Below are 21,172 nucleotides of genomic sequence, written 5' to 3' on the forward strand. Positions count from 1 at the left end.
CTGGATGGGGAGATATGACATTTCTGCCTATTCAGGAGAACTTGCTATAATCTAGTGCCAATGTCTAGACACTTTGGGATGCCTGCATATTCCACAGGTGACAGAGTCCATACTGCTGTGACCTTTGGAAGCCTCCTATCTGCCAACTTTGCAGATATGGATACCCAGGCTGACATATGTGTTCAGGAATAGGGAACAGAGTGACTACATTTAACTTATGATTCACAGCTATGTGGTTATGATACTTAAAGGGACAAGCCCCATTTCAAGTAAGGATTTGGGGCTTGTGGTGGTACCCCAGTGAAGTGTTTGCAACAGAACAGTATCCCCCCATAATAATGTTTATTATTTGGGAGTCTTCTCTACTACCAAGTATAAGAGAGCTTATTATGTAAACTATACTCAGGGAACACTTTATTTTCAATCTTTTGTATTTTCTGCCCTTGTTAAAATTCTACTGAAATGCTTCTTTTCTAAAGGAGGAAATGGAAATGAGGCATTCCAGCGAGGGTAAAACACTAGAGATACTTATAGTTTATTTTATAACTATTAAGACCAATGTTTCCATGACTGTAGAGTGACAAGTCCCCAGTTAAAGTCTTGCACCCTTCCAAAGGTATACAGGTTGAGTTATAGCAAAATGGAGGTTTTCCTAGACTCATTCCCTTAAAAATACCACACCCTTGGCTTTTGGCCCTTGTACTCAGGTGCTTCTTGGCAGTATTCCTTTATCCCTCCCTGTTCATTGTAGTTTTGCTCTATTGTTGCAATAAGGGCTTCCAAAGTGTTCACTCCACTCTGCATGTAGGCCCTTGCTTAGTCTCCATCACTCTGGGTCTATATGCCATGATTTGTCTTGGCTAAGGGGACACTAGTAACCATGATGTGAACAGAAACTTAAAATGAGCTTCCTCATTTGGGCTACTCCTCTTTTGCTTCCTCTTTGGTAGTCCTCAAACCACCATGTGGGGAAGCCTCGGCTAGCCTGTTGGGAGGTGAGAGACCCCCATAGAGGAGTGACAAGTCATTGTCACTGAACCACCCAGGTGCCCCTCTCTTAAACTCTTTGAACATGTGTCCTGTTTTCTCGGTTCATTCTCAAGACTGGCTTTCCCTCTCTGTTTATGAGGTTGCTCAGGGCTCTGAATGACACCTCCAGTTCCGAGTCTAGCTGGCCCTGTCCCTTACCGATTAAAATTTGTTTCCACATACAAACCCTTGAAAAGATGCTTTGATTAGCTCATCTCATGTACCTTTTGCTTCCTTTTAATCAGGTGGTCACCCTGATCTGGTCAGCAGTGGTGACATGGGACAGATAGGGTAGACAAGAAGTCTTTGTGCATCTACTCTTTGCCTGAGGTTCTACTGATCAAGGCTAGGTTCAGCTGGATGTCACTGCTTCAGGATGTAGCAGCTAGGGTGGCCCTTTTTCTCACCGCATGTCACATACTGAATAGGGTGGGTCTGCTCCATGTGTGTTTTTTTTTCCCTTGGTCAAGGTGGCTTGTTCTTAGGCATGTTCATCCTCTGGAGATGGCATACGTGCAAGAGAACAAATAGCAACGTGCAAGGCCTTGGCTCCTCGTTTGAGGCCTAGGCTCAAAATTGTCATGGTGGCACTTCCATATAGATATTATTCACCAAAGCAAGTTACATGGCCAAGGCCAAAGTCAAGTGGCACGGAAATTCACTACACCCAGGGTGAGACCATGGCAAGTGCCTGCCTGCTGGTAGGGGTGAAAAATTGGGGCCAGCAATGCAACCTAGTATGTTTGTCCCTTTTCATGTCTTTGACATGCTTATCTTTGGCCCAGCAAAGATAGTTGTGGTGGAGACCAATGGTGATGAGGTGGAAGAGAGCAGTCCAAGGGCTAGAGGAGCTCACTTACTTATGGGAATGGCTTCTGAGATTGTCAGCAGTCGGCAGGGCAGGTTAGAGAGATGCCGGATAGTGACTGGCTCTGGATCAAAACTATCATTCCAGAACATTCAATATAGTGCCACAGCTGCAATCTCTAGGCCATGTCAGGGCCCTACAGTGGAAAGGGCCAGCCAGGTTGGTCAGGGAAGTGCTGTACTCCCTGGAATGAGCAAACAGCTGTGCACATCGAGAAGGCAACACAGATATATGGTCATGTCTGGCCAACATGTAAGAGGTCAGAGGCAAGGTGTTAACATGACAGTAAGCACTGGCACAAGGCTAACAGGACAAGATTACTTCAGGCCCCATGCCTGCTTTGGTCAGGCTTTGCTAGGGTCAGAGATGCAAGGTTATTGAAAGTCTTCAGGGCATGGCAAAACAAAAACAAAAACAAAAACAAAAAACCCATGGACTGGTCCTGCTAACTCATCTGTCTTTTTTGTCTTGTAAACCCTCTGCCTCCTGCACCCAGCCCACCACACCACTTGTCCAAGTGACTCATTTGGTGATTTCTCATGTTTCACCTTAGTGGTTTGTCATGTATGGATCACATTGAAATCATGTAACCATTAAAAAAAGTGAATTCAAAGCAGTCCTATGTCTGTAGATTCTGATTGTTTAAATCAGGGTGACAAAGTTGGAAGACCTGGTAAGGATGACCACAGAGGTGGTTGCTTGTTTGTTTGTTTGTTTGTTTGTTTTTGACACCAAACAGATTGTGGGAGGAAAAGGCAATGAGAGTAAATCACTGGCAGGGGTTTACTCTGATAGTCCCAGAAGAGGTTCCTGATGTAAGCTAGTTACTGATGGCAGACAGGAGCCTGGGGCCTGACTGGAAGTGTTAGGAGAAAAGGGGGAGGAGCTTGTTCTGAGTACTTAGGGGAAGGCATGGACAAGGGCCAAACAGCAGTGCAAACTCTTTCAACTTCCTCATCTCCAAATTCAAAGTAAGCTCTTGTTTACCTTTCCAGCCGCACCCCCCCCCCAACTTCCCTATCTGTACTCTACCCCTGCCAATGAGTGTGCTTTCCATTCCCTCCAAAGACAGTCTGCTCTTTCCCCGTTTCTGTCTGTGCCGTTGACTGGGCTGCTCCCATCATCTAGGATGCTGTCTTGTCAATGTTTGCCTGTCAAACTATTCTCATCTTTCAAAGACTATCTCCGGTTCCACTTTTTCCATGAAGTGGATTCCTCAAGCAAATATGACCCGTCCCTACTTTACCTTCCAGAGTACATCTCATCTGTCTTGTATTATCATTTTACCCATATTTGTTTTATCCATTCTTACTCCTCTTCTCCCCTGGGTACCAAGTATCTATTGGACGTCCTATAGTTTATCTGGACCTATGAAACTGCATGTCCTCCAAGTGTCTTCTTCTTAAAGCCTCTGGTTTATCTAGAGGGAGATGCAGACTGGTAAACGGGAATTGCGACACATGGTAAAGACCAAACAGAAGTAAACATAAGTACTACAGGAGCCTCTAAGATGGGAATTTGAAACAGCCTTCTAGAATCTGAATCCTGAGGGTAAAAGGCAAAAGTCATTCCAGCATGGCCAGCAGCATATGCAAAGACCCCGGGATTATTCAAAAACTACCGTAAGGAGTAATACATAAAATATTTATGTTCAGATCTTGATACATTAATAACCTAAATGTATAAATTACATAAATACTTCCCTATTTGTTTTATTTTCTGGCAGCCTTCAATAAGCGATCATTCACCCCTGTTTATAAGTGAGGAAACCAGGTCAGTCTGGGGTCGATCAAATTCAAAGTAGCAGAGTAAGGATGACAACAGAGATTTTTTGATGCCAGAGCTGTGCTCTTTGCTCTAAATCTTGCCTCTCAGATCTGGCTCCTGCCGATAGAAGAAAACTGGGCAAAAGGTCAAGGAGAGGATCTGGAAGAAAAGATAGAAGCTGGAGGATAAATGACATAACCTTCACAATTTTTGCCCAAGACTACCTCTGCTTATGGGAAGTATACAAAATCCAGTGTCTAACAGGTAGACCAGAGTATCTTAATCCCTTCCATGGACTGTACTTGTAAAGGGTCACACCGCTGGGGCCTCTGGATGGCTCAGTCAGTTGGTTGAGCGCCAGACTCTTGGTTTTGGCTCAGGTCCTGAACTCATGGGTTGAGGGTATAGAGCCCCCCCAGTGGGCTCCGTGCTTAGCGGGGAGTCTGCTTGGATCTTCTCTCCCTCTTCCCCTTCCCTCACCCATGCTCTCTCTGTCTAAAAATCAATAAAATCCTTAAAAAGAAATAAAGGTTCACACTGCCATTCACATAGGCAATAAAAAAAGGGGTGTCTATGTGCAGGATGACCTGTAACCTATTTAAAGAACTGACGTGGACATAGCGATGGCTGCCAACAAGAATGTTGTAACATTCTAGTGTAAAGAATTGGCTTAGAGTTGCACAATCACCTGACAGGAATTAACCTCAGTGCCGGGGACATCCTAATGGTGCCCCTCAAAAAAAAAAAAAAAAAAAAAAAAAAAAAAAAAAAAAACCCAAAAGGCAATTACTATATTCTAACATAAGACAAAGTTTCACTTCATTTTCATTTACAAAATACCCCTGGGCCTTATACAACATGTTGCAGACCTAATAAAGGTTTTATGAAATCTACCAAGATTATTGTAACTCCAAAAGTTCTGCTGTCCACGGAGACAAGCACTGCCACCATCAGTAAAAGATGGAGACTGCAATTATCAAGCAAGAATATTGTACCTTAAATATAAATTGCTCCCCTAGTTAACAGTCTTGAATGATGGAATATTTGCATAGGAAGAAAACTTGGAGGTCACTCCTCACTTTCTACATTACAATTTTGACTAAGAGAAATTTGGTGACTTTGCCTTAGAAACATTCCTTTGGGATTGTCATCTACATGATGACATTTTATCTTTAAAACTTCACCAAGTGGAAATGACAGGTGGCATTCCGATTTCACTCAAAGATCTTAAGCCTTGCTTATCAGCACAACAGTAATGAATGACAATGCCAGGATTTTTCTGCTTTTTCCCGCACCATGTGAACCTTCATGAATTTTTACTGATCTAAAGGAAATGACAGTAAGCAACAATAATAACAAAGAAAACACATGGCATTTCACTGTTTTCTTTTTTTAAAAAAATTATTTGTTTCTTTATTTATTTGAGAGAGCATAACCAGGGGTGGGAGAAGGGCAGAGCAAGGAGCAGACTCTCCGCTGAGCGGGGAGCCCCACCACGGCCTCAATCCTGGGACCCTGAGATCCTGACCTAAGCCAAAGGAAGATGCTTAACTGACTGAGCCACCCAGGCACCCCTACATGTTTTCTTCTCAATCCAAAATGGAGATGGAGAGGGCTCCAGACTGGAGCTTGAGTTTTATTTTCAGGAGTTATGGGCCTTGGTCTAACTTCTTACATGTGTTCATCTTTGGAGTCACAAGTGTGGAACTTGACCTGTCTCGGGTTGGTGTGAGTCTCAAATGAGATAATGGATGGGAAACTACTGAATAAACAGCAAAATGTTAAGTGACTAGGTGGTGAAAACAAAGTCTGCATGATCCATGTTTCAGAAATGTCAGGGATGATAGAAACATTAACTGTTTGCTACTAATCGGATGAGGGGCATCTGTAACTTATAAAAGAGGACTGGACATCTTTAACAGCAGAAACGAGAATCCTGAGCACAGGAAGAAATATATATGCTCTTGTTTAGGAAGATAATATAATAAAAAAGGTATCTCACAAGTTAATTTCTATGCTTAATTCATTTCTGATTAAAATACCAACAGAGTGCTTAAGAGAACTTGACTATCTGTAAACTTGTTATAGAAAAACATGTAACCAGGGGGCATGGGTAGCTCAGTGGGTTAAAGCCTCTGCCTTTGGCTCAGGTCATGATCCCAGGGTCCTGGAATCGAGCCCCACATCAGGCTTTCTGCTCGGCAGGGAGCCTGCTTCCTCCTCCCTCTCTCTGCCTGCCTCTCTGCTTACTTGTGATCTCTCTCTCTCTCTCTGTGTCAAATAAACAAATAAAATCTTTAGGAGGGGGAAAAAAAAGGAAAAACTGCAACCAAGCAATATTCTTAGAAGAGAAGGTAACAGTGTAGGATTTACTCTGTCAAACTTTAAACGATTGCCATAATTTCTGATATTAATTTATTATTATTATTTATTATTAATAATAATTATATTTAATAATTATAATTTAATAATTATATATTAAATTTATTATAATTAATTTCACTAATAAATGTGTTAAAGAAAATGAATATGAAAATGGAGAAAAATAAAATAACAGAAATAACTTGTATCACATCCTAAATATTTCAAATTAGTTAATGAGTTTAATATTAAAAGCCACCCACAGACAATGCTAGAAGAAAGTGGAATCACAGATCTTAAGTCAGTTGTACAAGAAAGGTAATTTTTTGAGAATTAAAGTAATAAAGATAACTGTAGTGAAATGGATCTAATAAGTGAAATGTTTTCCCACAACGATGAATAATAAAATGAAAACAACTGAATGAGAAAGATACTTTTTAAAAAATTTATTTATCTGAAAGAGAGAGCTAGAGAGCACAGGAGAGAGAGCACCAGCAGGGGAATAGGCAGAGGGAGAAGCAGACTCCCTGCCAAGCAGGGAGTCTGATGTGGGACATGATCCCAGGACTCGATCCCAGGACTCTGGGATCACGGTCCAAACCAAAGGCAGACACTTAACTGACTGAGCCACCCAGGCACCCCAAGAAAGATACTTGTAACTGATGTGTAGGAATGGAAATTTTAACACCAAAATATGTAAGCAAGGGAGATACTGGTTTATAAAGGCAGTAACTATTTTCTAATGGAAACGTGGTCAAAGAATATGAACATACAGTTACATAAGAAGAAATATATCAAATGTTATTCAAAAGTTAAACTTCCGGGGGTTCCTGGGTTACTCAGTCATTAAGTGTCTGCCTTCTGCTCAGGTCATGGTGCCAGGGTCCTGGGATCGAACCCCGCATGGGGCTCCCCGCTCAGTGGGGAGTCTGCTTCTCCCTCTACCACTCCCTCAGCTTGTGTTCCCTCTCTCTCTGTGTCTCTCTCTGTCAAATAAATAAATAAATCTTTAATTTAAAAACAAAACAAACAAACAAAAAATACCCACAAAAGTTAAGCTTCTAGAAGAATTTCAAATTGTGTGAATCAGAGCAATTATGTGGTGTCATCTTAACTATAATTAGTAAAAATAAATCAGTTGTTGACAGAGTTGTGTGAAAAAAAGCTATTTTTATACTTTGTTAATAGAATTCTAGTTGAAATTGGAAGGCATCTGAAAAACCACCATGGAGAAATTTCTAGGCAAATGGCTATCTGTTTGAGCAATGAATTAATATTCCCAATAGAAATGACACCTTAGGACCATATAGATATGTGGAAGTAAATACATAAAATAATGATACCTAAAACAAACAATTAATACAATTGAACAATGTTGGTACCAGTCTTATAAAACTAATGAGTCATTGAACACTACATCAAAAACTAATGATGTGCTACATGTTGACTAATTTAACATAATAAAAAGAAATAAAAATAAATTCATAGTATAAGCCACAGAGTTGGAAAGTACCCTGCTGCTAAATAAGAAACAATTTTTAAACAAGGGTTTCTCCTCTCATTTAAACATTTTGGTTTGGCTCTATACCATTTAACTAAAAAGTTAAAACAAAAAAATATGAAAATACATTTAAAAAGTTAAGAATGAATAAGACTCTCCCCTGGGGTTGTGCATTATTATTCTCAATTTTTAAAAAACATCTATACATTGTGGCTTATTTATTGCTACTGACTGGATGTTTCTGCCCCACACCTCCAAATTAATATATTGAAACCTAATCCCCAATGTGATGGTGTTTGGAGGTAGGGCCTTTGGGAGGCGATTGGGTCATAATGGCGGAGCCCACATAAATAGGACTAGGGTCCTTATAAAAGTCCCCAGAGAGGTCCTTTGTCCCTCATGCCATGTGAAGTTTTATTGCGAAGAGATATGAACCAGGAATCTGTCTCTTACCAGACAATGAATTTTGGTGCTTTGATCTTGAATTTCCCAGCTTTTAGAAGTGTGAGAAATAATTTTTTTAATAAACTACCTCTATGGTATTTCATTATAGCAGCCCAAATGGACTCAGACATTAACTGTTTGTAATTGTGATATCTTTGATCCTTTTATCTTTTTAAAAAATTTTATTATTATTTATTAAGACATCTCTACACCCAACCTGAGGGTCAAACTCACAGCCCTGAGATGAAGAGTTGCACGTACTACCACTGATCCAGCCAGGTGCCCCTGATCCTTGTTTCTTGTGTCAACTCAACTTGTAGACTTGGAATTAGATGTGTTCTTAGAGATTATCTAGTACAACCTAATTGTGAGAATGAGGACATTGAGGCCCAGGGAGATTTGCTCAAAGTCACAGAACTTGTCAGTTGTGAATTAATTTTTAGATTATATACAAACATTACTTATTTTGTTATAATCAGATTTGTCATTCCTCCAAATGAACATGTGAATCATCAAACAAAGCAACTAAATGTCAGAAGAATTATTACCTCAATCCTGTTCATAATTAAAGAAATGAAAATCAAAATAATGAAATGCTGTGTATCACTTAAAAGGTTAGTAATAAATTAAAAATATATTATGGTGGGGCGCCTGGGTGGCTCAGTGGGTTAAAGCCTCTGCCTTCAGCTTAGGTCATGATCCCAGGGTCCTGGGATCGAATCCCGCATCAGGCTCTCTGCTCGCCGGGGAGTCTGCTTCCACGTCTTTCTCTCTCTGCCTGCCTCTCTGCCTCTCTCTCTGCCTACTTGTGATCTCTGCCTGTTCAAATAAATAAATAAAATCTTTAAAAAATATATATATATATATATATAATGGTATGTAGTGATGATGAGAGTTTGGGGAAATGGACATTGCCATATGGTGATGGAGGGAGTGTGAAATGATACAGTGATTTCTAGAGGATAGTTTGGCAATAGCCAACAATCATTTAAATGCACTTTGCATCCAGTAATGCCACTGCTAGAAACATACCCTAGATGTATGCTTGCAAAAGTTCTTCAAATTGTGTTCAAAAAGATGTTCATTACAACATTATTATAGAGGAAAAAAAGAAATCATGAATGCATTCATTAATTGGAAATTGGCCAAATAAATTGGGAATAGCCTTCAGATAGAATACTATACAGCCACTAAAAGTGAGATTGTGTATGTCACATTGGCAAAGATCTATAACATAAGTTAGAGGAAAAAAATCAAGGTATACAATCATGAATGGTCTCCTATATGTGTGGGATAGACACATATACAAACACACATGTATATATACACACACACACACACACACACACATATATATATAGATAGATAGATAGATAGATAGATACACAAATTCTAAAATAAACCCACAAGAAGCCTTGAAGAGTAGTTACCTTTGGAGAGAGGAATATGGAGGAAGGAAAAGAGGGAAAGCTTTTACTTACTATCTTGTACTAATATGTACAGTATGGATTTACTACCTATTTACATCCATTAATGATATTTTAAAATTATCAGCAGACTTTACACAGATTGTAGAGTTATGGGTTAATATTTGTTTATGTATCTTGTCTCAACTTAGTCCTTTTCTATATATTTTCTTTAATTGCTTTGATAAAAAGAATAAACATTTAACTTTTATATGGAGTTACATCTGAACTAACCTGAAAAAACATCCCTAGAATTTAAAGGGAAAGAGGAAAGTTGCAAAGTGAAATTTTTCATTAAAAAAAAAACCTGGGGAAGAATACATATCACATTATAACATTAGATGGGCAGGATTGGTGAAGCAGGACAAAAAACCTCTTTTTTAAAGTAAAAAAATCCTATAAGGTAAAAAAATTAAACAAAAAATATTGCCAAGGAGCCATAGGGGGCCTGTTTTACTTTCCTATGGCTGCTGTAACAAATTACCACAAACTTGGTGGCTTAAAGCAACACATGTTTATTACCTTAAAGCTCTGAGGCCAGAAGTACAAAATGGGTCTCACTGAGCTTAAATCAAGGTGCTGTCAAGGCTGTACTCTTCTTGGGCACTCCAGGAAAGAATCTGTGTTCTTGCTCTTTCTAGCTTCCAGAGGCTGCTTGCATTCCTGGACCCAGGCCATTTTCAGAGTGAACAATGCCAGTCCCATCGTTCTCACTTGGTATCATTCTGACACTCTTTTTTCCCATTTTTAATGACCTTTGTGATTACACTGGGCCCACCGAATAATCCAGGAAAATCTCCCTATCTTGGTGTCAACTGATGAGCAACCTTAATTCAACCCCCAACCTCAATTCCCATTTGCCATAGAAGGATACTTTTGTGAAGACTCCAGAGGTTAGGACATGGAACTTTGGGAACAACCATTATTCTGCCTAAGAATGTCAGGACACCAGCCACTTCCGGGACTACACAAGGATGGTCCCAACATGAGCCACAGAATCTGGAAGGCTAGTAATTTATCTGGAGAGGCTGAATGTGGCTTTATAATCTCAGTCTAACCATACGTCTAGTAGAGCCTAAAGGAAAACCTGTTAAGACAGTTTCGTGCCTACGTTGAACCTGGAAGCAAAGTCCTCTTTCGTCTTTTTCTCCTCTCCCCAAGTTAAAAATCTGCCAGCCCTATGTTCACACTGGCACTTCTGCTCTTTTGGGGAATCCATCTACCAACACAACCACATCCCTAGGGTGAAAACAGGTCCATCTTCAGCACGTTTCCTGAGAAAGTTCTACCACTCACGAGAACCCCTGCTGAAATACCTTCCATCACTCTTCACAGACAGATGGTGTGAGTGAGGAACGCATACACAAAATCTTCTCTGGAGGTTTAGGTAGGAAAAGAAATGGAGAATACAACTTGACTTCAAATAGAAATCCCATGCAAAATTAAGAAGTAAAAGTTAATTTGAAGATAATAAGAGAAATTACCTCTACAATGAAACAAGACCATACCAGTTAGGAATAACCATCTTTTCTAAGGTCTCAAGGGCATGTTTTTGTGAACAATTATATAATCCCCCCCCCTAAATTTAATCATTCCTTCTAATTTCATGGCATTAGTAGTATTCAACTCGGAATTTGAAGATGAGGTCAGAAAGAAAATCCCTATCTGAGAGGAAGCCAATGTGAATCAAGATGGGAGAAATTAATCATGAACAGATTCTACTTAGAGAAGTGGTATGAGTTGTGAGGGAAGTAAGTCAGCACTTAAGTACCTACCTTTGGGCTCCCAGCTCCAGAAGTTTTACTCTTTGAAGTGGAGACAAAATACTGATTAGTTGCATTTCAGAGGGATGGGCAAAGCTTCGAGGCTGAGGTGGCTGACCTAAAGAAGAGAATCCTGGCTTGGCAAAGAACACAAGGAGAGTCTCCTGTTTGGGAAGCCACTTCCTATATTGGATCTACTTGCTATCCGCTAACCGTGGGGGCTCATCACAGTCTCTTAGTAAATATTCACTTGCTGACTGATGTGAGGCTTTTCTCGAGTGTAATGTTCTTTTTAATTTGATTTAAATGTGATATACATGAGAAACCAGGTGACAGCCTGTACAGTAGTTGATTCACAAAGAAATGATGTCAGGAGAGAGGGGATGAAGAGGGACTAGGGTGCACTAAGGTGTGGAAATATTGCATGGCTTTGGGCATGTTAATCTGGTGCAGGGCAACCGAGAAACACAATTCCTATGTCATTTTAAGGCAACATAAAGAGCTCCTTTTGTCTGCATGGGGCTCTTTATGTAATGTGGGTGTGTGTGTTGGGTTGGGGTGATGAACAAGGAACACGTGTGCCTTTCCCCAAGCGGGCCTACTAGAACATTCCTGTCACCCCTGCCTTCCTCTCTCTCATTTCCACCCTCTGTATGCACCATGTGGAAAGAAGGGAAGCAACAAAGCCCAGCTCAAACTACACTCAGTAAAAAGCCAAGTATCCTTGTGCAGTTAGCATATGTTACTTAAATATGTTACTGTTGTGCTTGATTCAGCAGCACATAGATTAAAATGGGAAAGATACAGAGATTCGCATGGCCCCTGTGTAAGGATGATAGGCAAATTTGCAAACTGCTCCCTATTTTTGTATGTTAACTAACTAGAATTAAAATTAAAACTAGGGGTGCCTGGGTGGCTCAGTCGGTTAAGCATCTCCCTTCAGCTTCAGTCATGATCCCGGGGCCCTGGGATGGAGCCCCAGGTCGGGCTCCTTGCTCAGCAGGGAGTCTGCTTCTCCCTCTGCCTCTCCGCCTGGCTTGTACTTCTCCTTCTCTCTCTCTCTCAAATAAATAAATAAATCTTAAAAAAATAAAAACTTAAAAAAATGAGTATGTTGCTGGAGCTGATGACATATCCCCAAAAGGTTATGTAATCTGCTTGTGAAATGCACAACAAAGAAAGGTTATATCTTTATTGGCAATTGTAAGCCGCACACCTCTGGTTTTTCCCCTGTACTCAGAGCGACTGTGTATCAACTTGTCCATCAACTTTGGAGTCCAGAACAAAGGGCACATGAACTAAAAGAGAGAAGAGTTTTATCCTGTTAAAGAATAAAAGAAGGTCAACTCTAGTGACTTCTCTAAAGCTTTATTTCCTGAGCTAAGAGCAAGGAAATATATTTAGCATTCAAAATTTAATGGTGCCATGCTTTGTTTTCTCTTTTCCAAATAAGGTTTAAGTCAAGACTTATCTTTCTTATTGTTGGAAATTTTGCATGTGTGCTATGCTTATCCTGACTATAGGTCAAAACTAAATGTCCTTCAGCAAGAAAGAACATGTTGAGAAATCGCAAATCATTGCTGTGTCTACATTTCTACTATAAAAGTTAAATATTTTTTCTAAGTCAAAGATTATTATTTTCAATCACTTCTTTTAATGAAAGTCATTTAGTGAAGCTACTCCAAAGCTAGGAAAACATGAAAATTCTGTCTTTTTTTCTTATTCTATTATGCAGAAGCAATTAGAATTCAGTCCCTGCTCTAACTTGCAGAGACCCCTAACTTACTACAGAACTAGATTTTTTGGTGTATTTTGTCTTTGTTGGACAATATCTAATGGGTTTTTTAAAAAAGACCTTTTTCATTTATTTGAGAGAGAGAGAGAGAGTGAGAGAGAACATGAATTGTGGGCAGAGTCAGAGGGAGAGGGAGAAGCAGACTCCCTCCTCCAAGGAGCCCTGGGACATGGGGCTCACTCCTAGGACCCTGAAATCCTAACTTGAGCCACCCAGGTGCCCCATAGATTTGTTAATTATTCTTTGGAAATCAAGAGGTAGTTAAAGAAGACCAAGTGGGGGGGGTGTGGAGAAAATAATTACTCAGGTGAGGAAGTCTGCAGACTTAGTTTGAAGGCTGTAATTTATTAACTGCATAACTTTGGGCAATAGATTAATCTGAATCACCTCTCTGATCTGAATGATAGGAGTTACAGATGATTTGAAGGAACGGTAACTGTAAAGCCCTAATATGGAATACTTAGTATACTGATTAGGTCCTAAAAAGGACTCTGGAGTTAGACTGCTTGGGTTCAAATCCCAGCTCAAATGCCTAATGCACCATAAACAGCAGTAAGTTCCGAAACCTCCCTGTGCATCACTTCGCCATCTATAAAATGTAGACGAAAGTAGCACCTACCCACAGAGTTACAATGATTCAATGAGCTAGGATATAAAGAACACACAGAGAAGACTATGTAAAAGCTAGTTTTTATGCTGAGTGGTCTTCATATTGAAATTGGTTAATGATCATCCCATTAACAGAATAATTTGTCACATATCATGCTTGAATGTGACCATCAAGAAGAAGAGAAAAACCTTACAGGATAACAACCTAAACTATATATGCCCACAGAGCTTACTGTCTACACTCACTAATGCGACTTTCTTACTTCAAACTTTGTTGTTGTCACCTTAACTTGCTGTTTCAGCACACTCTTGCCCAAGAAGGTAATAGTTGCAAATGACTTTATTGCTCATTCTGGGAACTTCCTGAAAGACATATTACTCCCTGCCAGACTCTGAATTCCTTGTCTTAAAACCCTCACCTTGTTGGGGTGACCAATCCTAAATCAAGACATCACCATCCTTACCTAATCCTAACCAAGACTTCCTCACCAAAAAGGCCTTCCTTAAGCCAGGCTCGAATATCTCATAACATCCTGGCTTTACCTCCCCACCCCAAATTCTGTCAAGGTTGCTGTCTTTTACTGCAGTAAGAATAAGCTCAGCTTTGTCTTATCAGCAATTCATCTCGGTGATATCTACAGAGAGCCGACATTCCACGTGGATTAGCGAACTGAAGTCTGGAACCAGAATGACAAGGGAGGAGTTGAAGTCAGAGCTCTGGCACTTGGACAAGTCACTAATTTTCAGGTGCGTCTTCTGGAAAATGTATGTGTATAAAATATATATGTAAATGTATAGTGTGTACACAAGGGCTTATGTGGTAAAGAACAATTAATAAATGTTTCTTACGTTGCCCTTCCTTTGCTTTTTTTGGTTGCCTGCTGGGGAGGGGTAAACTGGCTAAATGACTATACTGTCTGCTCAAGCCATCACTTTCAGGTAAACTCTTTTTTTTTTTTTAATATTTTATTTATTTATTTGTCAGAGAGAGAGAGAGAGAGAGAGAGAGCAAGAGCGAGCACAGGCAGAGTGGCAGGCAGAGTCAGAGGGAGAAGCAGGCTCCCTGCGGAGCAAGGAGCCCGATGTGGGACTCGATCCCAGGACGCTGGGATCATGACCTGAGCCAAAGGCAGCTGCTTAACCAACTGAGCCACCCAGGCGTCCCTCGGGTAAACTCTTGTGGGCCCCGAGTCAGCCACCATATCACTTCAGCCTGTGACGTGAAGACCATGGAGGATGGGGGTATTTGTTCCTGCCCGAGTTTTCTCTCTCTCTCTTCTTTTCTTTTTTCTTTCTTTCTTCCTTCTTTCCTCCCTCTTTCCCTCCCTTTCTTCCTTCCTTAAGATTGGTTCATTTAGTTTAGAGAGTGAAAGAGAGCACACACACGAACAGGAGGAGCAGAGGGAGAGGAAGAGAGAGAATCTCAAGCAGACTCTGCACTGAGCACAGAGACCAATGCAGGGCTTGGTCTCATGGCCCCAAGGTCGCAACCTAAGAGAAACTGGGAGATGGATGTTCAACCAACTACACCACCCTGATGCCCCATGATAGTTTTCTGAAGGGAAAGCAGGTGGGACCCAGAGCAAGTATTAAACTGGGTGGCTCAGTCTGTTGAGCATCTGCCTTTGGTTCAGGTCAAGATCCCAGAGCCCCGGGACTGAGACCCCGCATTGGGCTCCTAGCTCAGCAAGGAGTCTGCTTCTACCTCTGTTCCTCTCCCTGCCTGTGTGCTCGTGCACACATGCTTGTGCTCTCTCTCTCTCTCTCTAATAAATAAATCTTAAAAAAAATAAACTTTTTATCTGCAGAGAGATAGTAACTGATCCAAAATCCTGTGGCTGGAGGGCTGAGGAGGACCAGCACTCAGCTCCTTTGTTCCTCAGAACCTTGTGGGCTTGCGTGAGGTGTGCTATCAGGTCATCTCCCGGGTCTTCATCACTCTGTGCACTGCCTCTTCTCCTCCTCCTTTCTCACTTCCTGTGCCAGTTAGTGCTTCCTTGACTCTCAGGTCCAAATTTACCCTCTTCACCTGCGGGTGGGAAAATGGGTCAGGACCCTTGAAATTGTCTTCTACTAGCTGCACAGTGTTCAGTTCCGTAAGAGGTGTTTGAAGAGACACTGCCGGAGGACAGGATTTCCTACCAAGGTCCGATGTGTTTGCCCAGCAGGCTCATTTAGATGCTGGGCTTCACTAATGCTGCTTCTTCAGCATGCAAGTCCCACAGTGCACAGAAGCCGGCCCCATCTATTGTCCAGAAGTTTGCCTGGCACTCATCTTGAATGGTTTTACAGCAAGGTGCCTCTCTGAGGAGAGATTTTCCCCAGCAAGTTACCAGTGGGTTTCCGGCAACTTCTGCTGGCATGACACCACAACGACTTCTCTTTCATCCACTTAGTCATGACCCGGAATTCTCAAAAAGATCTGGATTTCAGCATTCAGGGAGGGGTATTTGAATTCCAGTTAACACACAGTGTTATATTAGTTTCAGGTGTAAAACAAAGTGATGCAACACCTCCATACATCACCTGGTGCTCATCACAAGTGCTCTCCTTAATCCTCACCACCTGTTTCACCCATACCCGCCCCCACCTCCCCTCTGGTAACCATCAGTTTGTTCTCTAGAGTTAAGAGTCTGTTTCTTGGTTTGCTTCTTTCTTTTTTTCCCTTCACTCATTTTTTTTGCTTCTTAAAATCCACATATGAGTGAAATCCTGTGGAATTGTCATTACCTGACTTATTTTGCTTAGCATAATATTCTCTAGCTCCATTCACCTTCCTGCAAATGGCAATATTTTATTCTTTTCTACAGCTGGGGGGGGGGATGGGCAAAGGGAGAGGGAGAGAGAGAATCTTAAGGAGGCTCCACGCCTAGCCTGGAGCCCATAACAGAGCTCAATCTCAGGACCCTAAGATCACCACCTGAGCTGAAATCAAGAGTCAGACACTTAACTGACTGAACCACCCAGGCGCGTATCTTGCTTTCACATAAACTTATTTTCTTCCAAAGTTCTGTCTATAAGAGACAAAAGGCAAATGTATATAAGAGAAATTCATTTCTCCCTCTAATACATGTTTGACTTTTATTTATTGACAAGTAACACCCTTGTTTCATTACCTTAAAAAAACATTTGCCTCAATGTACGAAAGGAATCCATCAAAATCCTTGAGGAGAACACGGGCAGCAACCTCTTCGACCTCTGCCGCAGCAACATCTTCCTAGGAACAACGCAAAAGGCAAGGGAAGCAAGGGAAAAAATGAACTACTGGGATTTCATCAAGATCAAAAGCTTTTGCACAGCAAAGGAAACAGTTAACAAAATCAAAAGACAACTGACAGAATGGGAGAAGATATTTGCAAACGACATATCAGATAAAGAACTAGTGTCCAGAATCTATAAAGAACTTAGCAAACTCAACACCCAAAGAACAAATAATCCAATCAAGAAATGGGCAGAGGACATGAACAGACATTTCTGCAAAGAAGACATCCAGATGGCGAACAGACACATGAAAAAGTGCTCCATATCACTCGGCATCAGGGAAATACAAATCAAAACCACAATGAGATATCACCTCACACCAGTCAGAATGGCTAAAATCAACAAGTCAGGAAATGACAGATGCTGGCGAGGATGCGGAGAAAGGGGAACCCTCCTACACTGTTGGTGGGAATGCAAGCTGGTGCAGCCACTCTGGAAAACAGCATGGAGGTTCCTCAAAATGTTGAAAATAGAACTGCCCTATGACCCAGCAATTGCACTATTGGGTATTTACCCTAAAGATACAAATGTAGTGATCCAAAGGGGCACATGCACCCGAATGTTTATAGCAGCAATGTCCACAATAGCCAAACTATGGAAAGAACCTAGATGTCCATCAACAGATGAATGGATCAAGAAGATGTGGTATATATACACAATGGAATACTATGCAGCCATCAAAAGAAATGAAATCCTGCCATTTGCAACAACGTGGATGGAACTAGAGTGTATCATGCTTAGCGAAATAAGTCAAGCAGAGAAAGACAACTATCATATGATCTCCCTGATATGAGGAAGTGGTGATACAACATGGAGGCTTAAGTGGGTAGAAGAAGAATAAATGAAACAAGATGGGATTGGGAGGGAGACAAACCATAAGTGACTCTTAATCTCACAAAACAAGCTGAGGGTTGCCGGGGGCAGGGGGTTTGGGAGAAGGGGGTGGGATTATGGACATTGGGGAGGGTATGTGATTTGGTGAGTGCTGTGAAGTGTGTAAACCTGGTGATTCACAGACCTGTACCCCTGGGGATAAAAATATATGTTTATCAAAAATAAAAAATTAAAAAAAAAAAACAAAAAACAAACAAACAAAAAAAACATTTGCCATCGCTCAGCCCCAATATACATTACAAAGCATGCCAGAGTTTCTGATAGTAACCGGTCACAATGATTGCAATCTCCTTCTTCAATAAAATGTGTATGTTTATTTATCTTTAAAATTTTAAGTTTAAAAAAACTTTAACTTCGAGGAACAAAACAGGTTGTGAACAAAATATACGTAGAAATAATTTATGAAAGGAGGAATAATTAGCATTTATTTCTAAAATTGCTTCCCCATCTGTACTGACCTCTCATTGACTGAAGTTATTTTTGCATTTTTTAAAAGATTTAATTTATTTATTTGACAGAGAAAGAGATCACAAGTAGGCAGGGAGGCAGGCAGAGAAAGAGAGAGAGAGAGGGAAGCAGGCTCCCTGCTGAGCAGAGAGCCCGATGTGGGGCTCAATCCCAGGACCCTGAGATCATGACCTGAGCTGAAGGCAGAGGCTTTAACCCACTGAGCCACCCAGGCACCCCTATTTTTGCATTCTTTTAACCCACAAGGCAGCTGCCCTTTGATCATGTTTCTCATTCTTTTCAATACTTCTAAGTCTTTTATACTGATGCCAAAGTATCAGATGTAACAGTGAATATCTATCTTTGAGAATACAGCAAGATAGTGGCTCCTCTGTGGCTCAGTCGGCTGGGTGTTAGAATCTTGGTTTCACCTGAGGCCATGATCCTGGGGTCCTGGGATTGAGCCCTGGGTAGGGGCTCCCTGCTAGTGGGGAGTCGGCTTGTCTCCCTCTTCCTCTATCCCTCCCCCTGCTCATGCTCTCTCTCTCTAAAATAAGTAAGTTTTAAAAAATGGATACAGCAAGCTAATTTACTGTAGGATAAAATGTAATTAGTGAGCATAACTAATATACAATGAATTTCACATACTTAAAGAGTACATTTTGATGGCTTTTGAAAGATGTACACAGATCACCAATCAAGATAAAGAGTATTTCGGCACACCTGGGTGGCTCAGTTGGGTGAGAACCCCCCTTCGGCTTGGGTCATGATCCCGGAGTCCTGGGATAGACCCCAGATCGGACTTCCTGCTTGGCAGGGAGCCTGCTTCTCCCATCTCCTGCTCTTGCATGCGCTCACTCTCTATCTCTCCCTCTCAAATAAATAAAATCTTTTTTTATATAAAAAAAGATTTTATTTATTTATTGGACAGAGAGAGAGAGAGAGATCACAAGTAGGCAGGCAGAGATGCAGGCAGAGAGGAGAAGGAAGCAAGCGCCCCGCTGAGCAGAGAGCCCGATGCGGGGCTCCATCCCAGGACCCTGGGATCATGACCTGAGCCGAAGGCAGAGGCTTAACCCACTGAGCCACCTAGGTGCCCCACTAATAAATAAAATCTTAATAAAAAATGATAAAAAATATTTCATTCCCCCAAAGCTTCTTCATATCCCTTTGTAATCTTTCCCTCCTGCACTCTTCATCCCCTTTCCCCAGGCAAGCACTGCTGTATTTTTCGTTGCTGGTGATTATTTTGCATATTTCAGAGTTTTATACAAGTGGAATCATGTAGTACATACTCATTTCTGTTTGTTTGTTTTTTAATACAGCAAAGGTATTTTGAAATTAATCCCTATTACTATATGTACCACTAGCCCATTCCTTTTTATTGTTTTAAAAAATATTTTATTTTTATGTCATCTCCACTTCCAATGTAGGGCTCAATCTCACAAGCCCAAGATCAAGAGTTGCATGCTCTACCCACTGAACCTGTCAGGCGCCCCTCCTTTTTATTGTTTAATAATATACCACCACATGATACATCACAATTTTTTAAGTTCATTCATTGATGGACATTTGGGATATTTCTAGTGTTTATAAAGCTGCTATGAACATTTATATCCAAATCTTCATGTAGATGTAGGCTTTTATTTTTCTTTCATTGGACAAGTAACTAAAAGAGGAATAACTGAATCATATGGCTGGCATATGTTTAATTATTTGATAAAGTGTTAACTTTTAAGTGATTGCACTGTTTTACATACACGGGAAGAGTTCCAGTTGCTCCACATCCTTGCCAAAACTTGGTGTGCAGTAGTAGCCTCTGATGATTTTAATTTGCATTTCCTTGAACTAATGATGTTGAACATCATCCATTTATCTTCTTTTATGAAGTATAGATTCAATTTTTTTGCCCATTTTTAAATTGGGTTGTTTTCATATTATTGAGATTTGAGAGATTTTTTAATGAAGATTTTATTCATTTGAGGGAGAGAGAGGGAGAGAGAGAGAGAGAGAGAGCACACACACAAGCTGGGGGGGAGGAGCAAAGGAAGAGGGAGAAGCAGGCTCTCTGCTGAGCAGGGAGCTCAATGTGAGACTCACTCCCAAGACCCTGGGATCATGACCTGAGCCGAAGGCAGACGTTTAACCCACTGAGCCTCTCAGGTGTCCTGAGATTTGAGAGTTCTTTACATATTCTAGATACTAGTCATTTATCAGATATGTGATTTACATCTATTCTCTCCCAATCTGCAGCTTGTCTTTTTATTCTCTTAATAATGTTTTTTTAAAGAACAGAAGTTCTTAATTTAATTGAAGTCCAACTTATCATTTCTTTAATGTATCATAGTTTGGGTCATATCTAAGAAAACAACACCTAATGTCACAGGTATTTTATTTCATGTTTTTCTAGAAGTTTTATAGTATAGGTTTTGCACTTTTGTTCCTGATCCATCTCTAGCTAATTTTTAGTACATGGCATGAGATATAATGTTTGCTTTTTTGCATAACGATATCCAACTGTTCTAACAAAATTTGTTGAATAAACTAATCTTGCTGTGCTGTATTGCCATGGCACCTATGTAAAAAATCAACTTAGATGTAAAAAATCAACTTAGATGTAAAAAATCATCTATTTATGGATTTCCTATCTTCATCAATTGATATGTTTATGAATCTTTATACCAATACCAACTGCAACTTTACAAGTCCTGAATTCAATTGATAAAGGTCTCCAACTTTTCTCCTCTTTTTGCAAGTTGTTTTGAGTATTCTAGGTTATTTGTATTTTATTTTTTTGAGAAAGAGAGTAAGAGAGAGAGAGAGAGAGAGAGAGAGAGAGAGAGACGGAGCACAAGTGGTGGAGAGAGGCAGAGGAGAGGGAGAAGACTCCCTGCTGAGCAGAGAGCCCGATGTGGGACTCGATCCCAGGACCCAGGATCATGACCTGAGCTGAAGGCAGAAGCTTAA

The 21,172-nt window shown here is 40.7% G+C and overlaps 1 non-coding gene across 1 annotated transcript; it reads left to right on the forward strand.

Moving 5' to 3' along the window:
* Positions 1-11,962: 11,962 nt before the first annotated feature.
* Positions 11,963-12,066, forward strand: LOC132007920 (U6 spliceosomal RNA). The gene has a single exon (XR_009401474.1). It is a non-coding gene; the product is annotated as a U6 spliceosomal RNA (small nuclear RNA).
* Positions 12,067-21,172: the final 9,106 nt, after the last annotated feature.

The sequence above is a fragment of the Mustela nigripes genome, chromosome X (assembly GCF_022355385.1).
Source record: "Mustela nigripes isolate SB6536 chromosome X, MUSNIG.SB6536, whole genome shotgun sequence".
Lineage (NCBI taxonomy): Eukaryota > Metazoa > Chordata > Mammalia > Carnivora > Mustelidae > Mustela > Mustela nigripes.